This window comes from Bubalus bubalis, chromosome 4 (assembly GCF_019923935.1).
Source record: "Bubalus bubalis isolate 160015118507 breed Murrah chromosome 4, NDDB_SH_1, whole genome shotgun sequence".
Classification (NCBI taxonomy): Eukaryota; Metazoa; Chordata; class Mammalia; order Artiodactyla; family Bovidae; genus Bubalus; species Bubalus bubalis.
The window spans coordinates 67,242,581-67,254,900 of NC_059160.1; positions in this window are offsets into that span (position 1 = coordinate 67,242,581).

Consider the following 12,320-nt stretch of genomic DNA (forward strand, 5'->3'; position numbering starts at 1 on the left):
TAAAACTGTAATCTGACTTTAATTATTTCAAATGCTAAATAGCATAGTTTCTCTAAGATCTCCTAAGTAGATTTCCATAAAAATCAATTGTCCTTGTGTTATTCAAGAGTACTTTGCTTGTTTCTATATTATTATTATAATACATGTGTAGTTCTGTTTAGTCTCATCTTATTTGTTCCAGTGCCTTCTCCCTCATTAAGTGTATGCTTTATGTAAGACAAAAACAAGAACAAAGATGAATATGTGAAGTTTCTGTCCCCTCACTTTTTGACTTTACATGAAAAAGCATATACCTTTAATTTTCTATTGCAGTGAAAAATCTATAATAAGTACTGCCACTTAAATGGAAGAAAGATACATTTGGACAAAATGGATCATGGGGAGAATCATGTGAGTGAGTGATGGTTTGAGCTTGATCCAAGAATATAGTAAGTTGTTCCTTTGTTATTTTATTTAGTCAATTATTTAAGATTTATTGAGTGTTTCTAAATTCCTGGCACTGAGATGGATGCTGGAAATACACTAATGAATAAGATTCAGTCTCTACCATAGACAAGTTCAGAGTTTCAGGATAGAAATCCATGCCTTGATACATAGTCACAGCAGAGTGGAATGCATGTGAGTTATGTTTCAAGGGCTCTTTTTAGAGCATAGAGGAAGGAGCTGCTGCTGCTGCTAAGTCGCTTCAGTCGTGTCCGACTCTGTGCGACCCTATAGACCGCAGCCCATCAGGCTCCCCTGTCCTTGGGATTCTCCAGGCAAGAACACTGGAGTGGGTTGCCATTTCCTTCTCCAATGCATGAAAGTGAAAAGTGAAAGTGAAGTCTCTCAGAGATAGTGGCTAAGTTGTCAGTAGACTTAAAAACAACATCAACTATTATGTATATTTTAACTTTACAACACATAAAGCACTTCACTAAACTTTCCATACATGACTCCTCTCATTTGTGCCTAGACTAAATCTCTTCAGCAGGCATTATTACTGGATTTAATGGATGAGGAAACTGAGACACAGAGTCAAACTGGCTTGCCTTAGGACACAGAATTAGTAATTCACAGATCCAGGCTTAGAAACTGAAATCATCTGATTTCAAAGCTCTCACAATACTATATGAAGCTTTAATCATATAGTCTCTATGAACATACCCTCAAGTGATGCTTTTTCACCTGCAGGCATTAGAAGCAAAGAATGAAAAAAATTAACAAAATTCTGTTGCACTGAATATAGATAGAGCTCAAAATTCTCAATACAGGCTGTGGACACTATTAATTTCTCAGAGTTACACTGTGTATTAATTTCTGCCTCAGAGAAGTCTTTAAAGAAAGAAACTCTGAGCACATGGCAGGTGGTTGAGAAGTTGATTATTATTTTGAACTCTTTATCTGATAAACTGCTCATCTCCATTTCACTTTGTTCTTTTTCTGGGGTTTTGTCTTGTTCTTTCATTGGAAGGTAATTTTTGTCTCCTCATTTTGCCTAATACTGTGTTATGTACTGGGCATTTCATTTATGTCTCCTGATCTTGAGAGTGTGGCCTTATATACACGGTGTTCTTTGGGGCCCAGAGCATGACCTTCCCTATCACAAAGCCGGACACTCCAAGGTTAGCCCCTGTGTGGGTTGCGTGCACCTTCCTGATGTGATTAGGCTGCAGGTGCTGTGGGTGTGCTGGCTGGGAGGCCCAGCTGTGTCCTTTGCTGGTGTGTAGGGCTGGTGCCCTGGTGCCTCTTTGGAGGGGGGTCAGTGCTGACTGAACAGCCCACCAGTTAGTGTGGGGCAGGTGCTGCTTAGGAGGGATCAACTGAAGTGGGTGGGTCCTGAGTGAGAACCCTTGGGTGGGCTTTCTGCATTACGTATATAGATGAAGAGAAACACAAGTGGTGTCCACAATTGCAAGGTCAGCTAAGTGGAAAAAGAATAAAAAATAATAAGAATAATAGTACCCACCATTGCCTCTGTCCTTGGAGAAAGTTCTACCAGTTCCATGCCACTCTGTTACATGCCCTAAAATCAGTCAATGAATCTCCTTGTGTGGCCTGTACACTTTCCAAGTGGCTGTCTTGTTGCTAGAATTTGGAGATAGTCAGTTTGTGGATAAGTTCTTTAAGAGTAGAGCTTTGGTTTCCCACAATCCTCTGGCTCTCCTGGGTATAAGCTGTACTAGATTTCAATGCCAGATATTACAGGGGTTCCGCTGAGCTTGGGAGCCCAACATGGGAGGACCTTTGCGATTTTGATATCCCTCCTACTTGTGGGTCACTGTACTGGGGTGTGGATTATAGTTAGACCACATCACTGCCCCCAACCCCCGCTTGATGTGGCATTTTCCTTATGTTCTTAGTTGTAGAAAATCTGTTCTGCTAGTCTTCAGGTCCTTCTCAGATGTTCTATATGAAGTGGTAGTACTGGTGTGCCCATGGGAGCAGGTGAGCTCAGGATCTTCCTACTTCACTATTTTGATCTAGACTTACACCATGACACTTTTAACTTAAAGCTAATAATGCATGCAAATGAGGTAGAGTGAATAAATAATGCCCAGCAAATGATACACAATTGATATACATTCACCAACAAGACTCTTCAGAAAGATTTTGCTCAATATTTACTGATGTTAAAATATGAAAAAATCAACATGTTCATTTAATATCATTGTAAGTTTTTTTAAGAGGCAAGAGAATATACATTTGGCATGCATGGTATATGCTGATTTTTTTAATAATTTTTTAGACACAAATTGTATAGTCAGTTTCCACTTTCAAAAAACATATCTTCCTGATTTCAGGATCTGGGATTAACATATAGGATTACTAAACTCAGGACACAAATAATGTGCATTATAAATCTTAATTTGTTCCACGTTTTATGCATCTATTAGTGAAAGTTATAAGGCAGCACTGCTATATTATGGTAGAAATCTTACTAAAACTTAAAATTTTATGTCTAAAGGACAATCAGAGTATATTTAATGGTGTTGCACCTCTAAGTGTGCAACACACAGTGTCACAACCAAAAATGACAGGAACTCCCATTGCTGGCAAAGCCTTTCATTTTGATAAAATGTCTGCCAAAAAGCATCCAACATTCTTTCACACTGCATGCAGGCAATTGTCACTTTGGTTTTTCTTCATGCATGAATTACAGCAAACAAACAAAAGATAATTTTATCTCTAAAGAGAATGAGCCTCCATTAACCTATATAATATAGAATGCTGAAAAGCGTGTAAAGAAAATCTTTAGGAATTCCCAAAGTCTATTTTTAGCTCATAATATTAATGCACTTCCCAATAGAACTATTTAATCAGGGATAATGAAAATTAATGACTACCAGACAGCATTTCACTTCCAAAGAGCTTTGGGAAAGTTAACATGCTGTTACACGGACTTAGCTCTAACAAGCTTCTGGGTCACTGGTGAGTCAGTTCAAATATGGATGAACTGTGCTGATTAGTCATGAGTCATGTCTCTGCAATTGTAAGGGTTGTGCTCTGGGTATTCTTCAAAGACAGCACTGTATAAACCAGCTGTATATTAAAAACTTTTTTTTCAAGATACACAAGTCAACACAACATTGGAGAAACTCCTTATTTTAAGAAAAAAATAACAATATGGATATGTGACAATACATGTTCAATGTTCAATTACCTAAACAGATTCTACAGTGAAATATTTTACTAAGATAACTTAGTTTAGCTGCTATTTACCATCTCTAATGTTTCAAGTATAGTTTCTTTCTAAACTAAAAGAAAACCTATTTCATCTTTATCTATTCACTTTTTAAGTAGGTCTTCTGTTCTGGACAATATTTTCTTCTTACTCTGGGTGACATCATCTGCTGACACCTTCTTAATTTTCACATGTACAATCCTTACCTGAAATCTGCTCTCAGCAAATTTCTAGTGTTCAGTACAGTATCATTAAGTATATTCATTATGAGCATCATTTTAAAATAATTTTGTGTATTTATTTCTGGCTGTGCTGGGTCTTTGCTGCTGTGTTGCTGTGCAGGTGTTCTCTAGCTGTGGCGAGCAGGGGCCACTCTCTAATTGCAGCATGCAGGCATCTCACTGCTGTTGCGTGTCTCGTTTGGAGCATGGGCTCTAGAAGCACACAGGCTTCAGGAGTTGCAGCACGTGGTCTCAGTATTTGCAGCTCCTGGACTGTAGAGCACAGGCTCAGTAGTTGTGGCACACAGCTTAGTTGCTCTGTGGCAGCTACATGGATCAGGGATCAAACCAGTGTCTCCTACACTGTTGGCAGGCGGATTGTTTACCACTGATACACCAGGGAAGCTACATGCACTTTAGATCTCTAGATTTATTCATCCTATATGACTGCAATTTTGTATCCTTTGATGAAATCTTCCCATTTTCCTCACTTCAGTTCAGTTCAGTCGCTCAGTCGTGTCCAACCCTGCGACCCCATGAATTGCAGCACGCCAGGCCTCCCTGTCCATCACCAACTCCCGGAGTTCACTCAGGCTCACGTCCATCAAGTCAGTGATGCCGTCCAGCCATCTCATCCTCTGTCGTCCCCTTCTCCTTCTGCCCCCAATCCCTCCTAGCATCAGAGTCTTTTCCAATGAGTCAACTCTTCGCATGAGGTGGCCAAAGTACTGGAGTTTCAGCTTTAGCATCATTCCTTCCAAAGAACACCCAGGGCTGATCTCCTCACTTCACCACCATTCAAATCTCTACTATGTATTTGACATTTTTAAATCCCCTGAATAAGTGACATGTAGTTTTTAAAACTTTTCTGTATATGGCTTATTTCATTAGCATAATGTCTTCCAGGCCATCGATGTTGTTATGAATGACAGGATCTCCTAATTTTTAAAGCTAAATAATATTAAATTATATATATATGCTATAGTTTCTTTATTCATTTGTCAATGTACACTTAGGCTAACACTATCATTCAGAATGCAAAGTACCTTTCATAAAGATATTTTAATGAGTTATCAATAAAAGGCTCAAAAACAAATGAAAAAAGCAAAGTTTTAGCAAAGAAATAGAAGATAAGAAGAACTAAATTGAAATTTCAGAAATTAAAAGATGAATTTTTTTTTAAATTGATGCATTGGTTCAACAACAGAATGAGGTGCACAGAGCAAAGAAAAACCAAACCTGAAGAAACTAAAACAGAAATTATTCAATCTAAACAAAAATAAGATGACAGACTGAAAACAAAGAAACAGAATTTAAAGTCTCAGGAATATGTGGGACTTCCATTTTTGACATTTGTGTCACCAGAGTCCTGGAAAAATAGAAGAAAAGGGTGGAGCTGAAAATATACTTGCACACTGACCTGAAAACTTCCAACATTTAGCAAGAAGTAGTCGTACAGATTCAAGAAGCTGAACAAATGCCAAACAGAATAAAATCAGAATAAACATCAAGACACATCATTTGTCAAAATTCTGAAAACTAAAGATCAAGAAAAATTTTTTGAAAGTTTCGAGAGCAAGACAGTACCTTACATAAGGGGGAAGCAATTAAAATGACACCAACTTTCTCACAAGACACCTCTGCAATAAGAAGGAACTAGTGAACTATTTTTCAAGTGGCAAAAGAAAAGAACTATTAGTCTAGAATTCTATATCCAGGAAAATATTCAGCATGAAGAGGAAATCACAACACTGTCACAGAAGGAAAACTAAGAGAATGTGTTGCTAGCAGACCTAACCTTTCTCTTTAATGTTTCTCTCAATCAGAGAATCACTTTGTTTCAAAATCTCCATCTAGAGGACCCATTTTTTCAATTTCTGAAAAATTTCTGGCAATGTAAAGCATGTTAAAATGCAGAAGACTATCTTCTGAAGAGTTTTCCATTCTAACTGTTGACAGAAATGGATCTGTACTCAATGTTGCTTCTAATTATTATTATTTTTTCTTCTATGGACTACACTTACATAACTTGTAAAACAAAATTAGTACAATGCATTTTTTAAATTAAGATTATGTATACCTGTGGCGGATTCATTTTGATATTTGGCAAAACTAATACAATTATGTAAAGTTTAAAAATAAAATAAAATAAAAAAAAAAAAGATTTCACTGTAATACCAACACAGCATTTGGTATGAAATAAATATCATTGAAGTGGAGAGAAAGATTTTTTAGTCTAAGAGATAGGAAAACAATTTTAAAAGAGAGAGAGGCAGGGAGGGAGAGAGAAAGGAGGAGAGGGAGGAAGAGAGAGAGACAGAGAGAGAATGAATAATTTGAGACAGTTTAAATTCTTGCAGTTTTCCTAGCCAGAAAACAACAAAGACACTGAAAAATATTGGTACAAAAATTAACAAATGATGTTTTTTCTATAAGGTATGACAATTAATCAGTTAAAATAACAATAACTGGGATTAGTAATGTGCAGTCTGAAAACATCTCACAAATATTTTTGTCATCAAATCCTATCTTTTGTTCTAAATATGTTTTCATTCCTCATGCCTCTTTTTTTTTTACAGTGTTTCAATTTATTGAATTAATTCTAGAAAAGCATAATAAGAAATAAGATATTATGATAATATCTTTATACTTTAATTTATCATGCTGCTACTGCTAAGTCGCTTCAGTCGTGTCCGACTCTGTGCGACCCCATAGAGGGCAGCCCACCAGGCTCCCCCGTCCCTAGGATTCTCCAGGCAAGAACACTGGAGTGGGTCACCATTTCCTTCTCCAGTGCATCAAAGTGAAAAGTGAAAGGGAAGTCACTCAGATCGCGAAGTCGCTTCGCGATCCCGTGGACTGCAGCCTACCAGGCTCCTCCATCCATGGGATTTTCCAGGCAAGAGTACTGGAATGGGGTGCCATTGCCTGCTCCGTAATTTATCATGGAGGATATCATATGGTTGGGTAGATTTAACTTTCTTTCCTAAATGTTACACAATTTTTATAACTTGTGCTTCAGACAAGATAGCTAGTTTTTGTTCTCATTTGACTTAAAACAATTTAGGAGGTTTAAATGAATTTAAAGATTGTTTTCAAAATCTTTTAATTTTAAGAAATGGAATAGATGGGAAGCTGATCATGTTTGATTCTATTAAAGGGATGTGAAATTGAGTCTCATAGAACCACTTTAGTTTATGGCAAAAAACATCTAACCGCAAAGGAAAGGTTCACATAACACACTCAGTCTTTTTAATACTCGTTCTCTCCTGTTAAATGCCTAGTATTCCCAAAGGTAAATAGTAAAGCACTTTCTTCACTATTTTCAGAAAGCAAATATTTTATATCTCTAATCTTGGAGAAATGATTTAACCTTCAAACTAAATTCTATATAACCTAGGAATTTGAAAAAAAATATGCCTTTGATGTGATTTTATCAAGATATTAGGTTTCACTTATCATAATGTTTGGAGGTTAATTGTGGTATATATAAAAGCTAATAAAATAAGTAAAAAGTTTATAGTGAAACCATTTGAAAGAATGGATTCTTCTATATAAATCAACTGATTTTTAAATTTATATTTGTCTTTACTCTTTATTCCATACATACTTAGGTAAGTGAATGTCACAGACTCTGAATTCAGACTTTTTAAAGTTTTTAAATTAACCTGCTTTCCCCAGATACATGGTTTGGACTAGGTTTGATAATGTCTAAGGGAAATATTGGGCTCCATCTCTTAGAGTTAAACCCATGTAGACATGTGAGGCCAGAAATGACTTAACATTGAAACTGTGATTTTGCTGGTAAATTTCTATTTAAAAATATTCAGATGACTCAACACTTTCATTGAGACAAATAAGAAACAAAAACATTATGAATACTTAAATATATAAAAGAGAATCATATTTTAATTGAGGGTTTTAAAATAAATCTGAACTCTTTAAAAAATTGTGATGACATTGTAAAAAGGTCTGTTTCATGCTTACCTCTCAGTTATATTTAATCTTAGTTGTCTCAATACATACTTCAGTGATATTCTATATCGATAAATAGTTATATGTGAATTATTTACTTTATGTACTTCAGAAAAATTAGCAAGAGTTTGGAGGGTTCTACAGTTTAAAACAATTAAACCAATCAATAGCCAAACCTTGGCAAAGTAAAGGTATTGTGGGAAGCCTTCAGGGATGTTTGTCAAAATTTAAAATGACTAACTCCTTGACAGAATATAGAGACAAAATCCTCTGCGAGAAAGGAGGATGAAAAGAATTTCTCACTTTTGAAATTCCCAGTTATTGTTTATATTCACTAAGTTTTGGAGTAAGGAAAGGAAGTTAGGAAGCACCTGAGGGCAGCCAATGTCTACTGAGCCTTGAACGATCAAAACTATGTGTCAGAGACCATAATATTTGTCACAGAAAAGTCTGGAAAAAAGTATGCTTCAGGTCAAGGAAAAATCTACAGCTTTAGCTGCTAGTGTTAGTAGAAATTCTCCTTTTAGTAGAAACTCAAGAAGAAGAGTTTGATAATGAAGAAATATTATTCTGATACCACTCACCAATCCATAAATTCATGCTGCTAAGTGTTGTTCTCCTTAATTTAATGCATTGATATATTTCTAGGCAATTAAATGCATGAAAAAGATAGGATATCAGGAAAATTGCAAATTATAAGGCATATTAAACATTGTATTTTAAGTTCTACACTTGGTCTTAGCTGTCTGTTACAGAAGACACCCATGATAGATCATAAATCAGATAAGGATTAACTGTGCTTTGTTCATTTTTTTAACATGTCTTGAGCATGTTACTAAACACCTTTGGACCTCAGTTCTTTTTTTTTTTTTTTTAATTTTATTTTATTTTTAAACTTTACATAACTGTATTAGTTTTGCCAAATATCAAAATGAATCCGCCACAGGTATACATGTGTTCCCCATCCTGAACCCTCCTCCCTCCTCCCTCCCCATTCCATCCCTCTGGGTCGTAGGAGACAGCAAAAGAGACACTGATGTATAGAACAGTCTTATGGACTCTGTGGGAGAGGGAGAGGGTGGGAAGATTTGGGAGAATGGCATTGGACCTCAGTTCTTGATGTGAAATAAATATTATCATAATGACTTCCTTATAAGTTTATTTTAGGAAATAAATATAATACTTTATACTTGAGAAACTAATAGAAACTAGGCACACAGTCATTACAGATAAATGATGATGAATTAGTGATAATTCATTTTTTATTTTTATTGAACTATAGTTGATATGTAATATTATATAAGTTACAGGTGTACAATATAGATATTCACAATTTTAAAAGTTATACTCCATTGATAAATAATGTCATCATTCCTTTCCCTCTGAAAGATTCAACTCCTGCCATTCTTTTGTAGAAAAGCTAATTGTTATTTAGTCACTAAGTCGTGTCTGACTTTGTGAACCCATAGACTGTAGCCTGTCAGGCTCCTCTCTCCATGGGATTTCCCAGGCAAGAATACTGAATGGGTTGCCATTTCCTTCTCCAGGGGATCTTACCAACCCAGGGATCAAACCCAAGTGTCTTGCATTAGCAAGTGGGTTTCTTTCACCACTGAGCCACCAGGGAAGCCCAAAAAACTAATTAGATCTATTTATTTTTCTGTTTAGATTTACACAGTTGACTCATTTCCTCTTACAGTATAAATTCAATATGTTGAATGATTTTCTACCATTTACCTGCCTTTTATTCTACAAGGATTTCTAGTTTTCAGTGAGTGCTATTTCAAGTTCTGTTTTCCACACTTGGCCCTGATCTGTTGAGTAAGTTTTAATCTGAATTTTGCTCCATACTGATCTCTTCTGGGTCTTTGGATAACATCCTCTAAAAATCATTTAATGCATGTTATCACCACATTATAATACTGCCATGTGCTGCCACATGCCTTTATGTCAACCCAGTTTCTAACTCATTCCCTTATTCCAGTATAGACAACTGACTTTTATTTGGGAGTGTTTTATGGAAAAACTCATATGTCTAATCTCTGACAAATTTTGATTTTATACCAAATTTGTTGCAAGTTCAATAAAATAATCCTAATATTTATTTTGTATAAATAATATAGCAGAAATTCTTCTATATGCCAGATTTTCTTAGTATATCACAGAGTTGTTATTATTTTTTTTTACGAATCAAAGATAGATAACCTGGGATTATTAAGGATCTCTTGTCAACAATTCTGACCCTTCTCTGTGCTTTCAGTGGCATGGCCTCTGTTTAATGGAGGCACCTGACAGCTGCAATCCATTACAAGTGCTTTAGAAGCAGACACAAGTAAAACAACCTAGACCACATCCATTGTTAATAATTGATGCTTATTTATTATTGGCAACTATTGATTAAAGGCCTAAAAGGAAGCTGTTTGTGTATTGACTTTGGAACCTTTGCCTTGCTGTATAGAAAGAAGGCTGCAGCAACATGAACTTAACAGAACTGTGTCACAATTCTTAAAAAGTTAAGCAGTTGTTGAAGAAACAAGATGCAGTTGAGTCCATGAATAGAAATAGGTTGTCCTTGAAGAAATGTCACAAAATAATCCTTTGAAAATTAAAAAAAAAAAAATATTGACTTGCTACTAAAGGCACAATTATATTGAGAACTGTTTTATTCTAGAAGCTTTAAGTATGTGTATTCTACATGTTTGGAGAAGGCAATGGCACCCCAGTCCCATACTCTTGCCTGGAAAATCCCATGGACGGAGGAGCCTGGTAGGCTGTACTCCATGGGGTCGCTAAGAGTCGGACACGACTGAGTGACTTCACTTTCACTTTTCACTTTCATGAATTGGAGAAGGAAATGGCAACCCACTCCAGTGTTCTTACCTGGAGAATCCCAGGGACGGGGGAGCCTGGTAAGCTACCATCTATGGGGTCACACAGAGTCGGACTTAGCATAGCATAGCATAACAGTCTACATTTTGGGCTTCCCAGGTGGTGCTGGTAGTTAAGAGCATGCCTGGAAATACAGGAGACATGAGACATGGTTTTGATCCCTCGGTTGGGAAGATCCCTTGGGGCATGGCAGCCCACACCAGTATTGTGGCCTGGTGAATCCCATGGACAAAGGAACCTGGTGGGCTATAGTTTACAGAGTTACAAAGAGTCAGACACGACGGAAGCAACTTAGCACGCATGTACATATGCACGCAATTTACGTGTTACATAAATATTATTGAAATTGCATTTTATCAATTGTTTACAATATCACTCATTTTGCTTGAAATTTTTTTATTTTACTTGCTTTCCTCATAACTTCAAATTTGTACCACTTTCATCCTGTGATGTAACAGGAGCTTGCAAATATACGAATGAAATAGTAAGACCACTATAAAATGGTCTCTAAGCTTAATGTGGCTTCTTGAGAACTTAGCCAAATAATAGAAGAGAAAAGTGTTAAAAGGGAGAGCACACTAGGACAAAACAATACTTTGTGATATAATAAATATTAAATTGGGGCATAATTGAACAATTATGTCCCAATATTGGAGCTATCATTAGCTTGTGACTCTTCATTTTTCAGTGTTTGTTATTTCCTATACATAAAATGAGTGAAGATAAAAAAGTGTCTTAATTCTCAAACAGGATATTGTGTATAGTAAATGACAATATAAAAGAAGAGCCAAACTAAAAGCTATAAAAATTTAAAAAAAGAACAAAAGTGAAAGGTGGGGCTTTACCACTTCTTTGGGCCTAACAGAGAAAAGACATGATGGACAATGAAAATACAAGGTAATTGATTAAAAACAATTATAAAAGTGGTTTTAATATGTGAATATAATCATCAATAATTTTGAATGTAAAGTTGTTAAAAAAAAAGTCTTTGGAAGAATATGAGTTAGAATATTTAAACCAAATTGCTTCATTGTCAGTAACTTACCCTGTTTGGAACATAAGCAACTAACAAAATATGTTTGTTTGAACTGGAATGCTGCCCTTTTATTATGTGCATGAAATGCATTCTTAATAGTTTATTTATTGAGTGACTTTAGAAAATCCAGCCAAGTTAAAAATCATCAAAATTGTTATTTCTAAGTGTAAGTAGATTTAAAATCTGTTGCCTCTGTTTGCCAAATGTTGAAGCATCAAAATGTTCCCAGTGCATAGCACCACTTACTACACTTTAGGGTCATTATTCATACATGAATCATTTGTAATCCACTTTTGCAACTTGAACTAACTTTAAATGCATCATCCACCATGTTTATATATCGGTGGGCACTCTCTGGGCAAGACAAATAGCACCTGAAAATAATTTTTCGATCTCTCATCATTGAAACTCTGCCACACGTAATTCATTTACAGGCAAGATTGCCAGATGAAAGCATTTAGTCATTTTGGAGTAGTAAGAAAATTAAACTTACTGGCTAATAACTTCTGACATGCTATTTGAAGTACATGCAAAA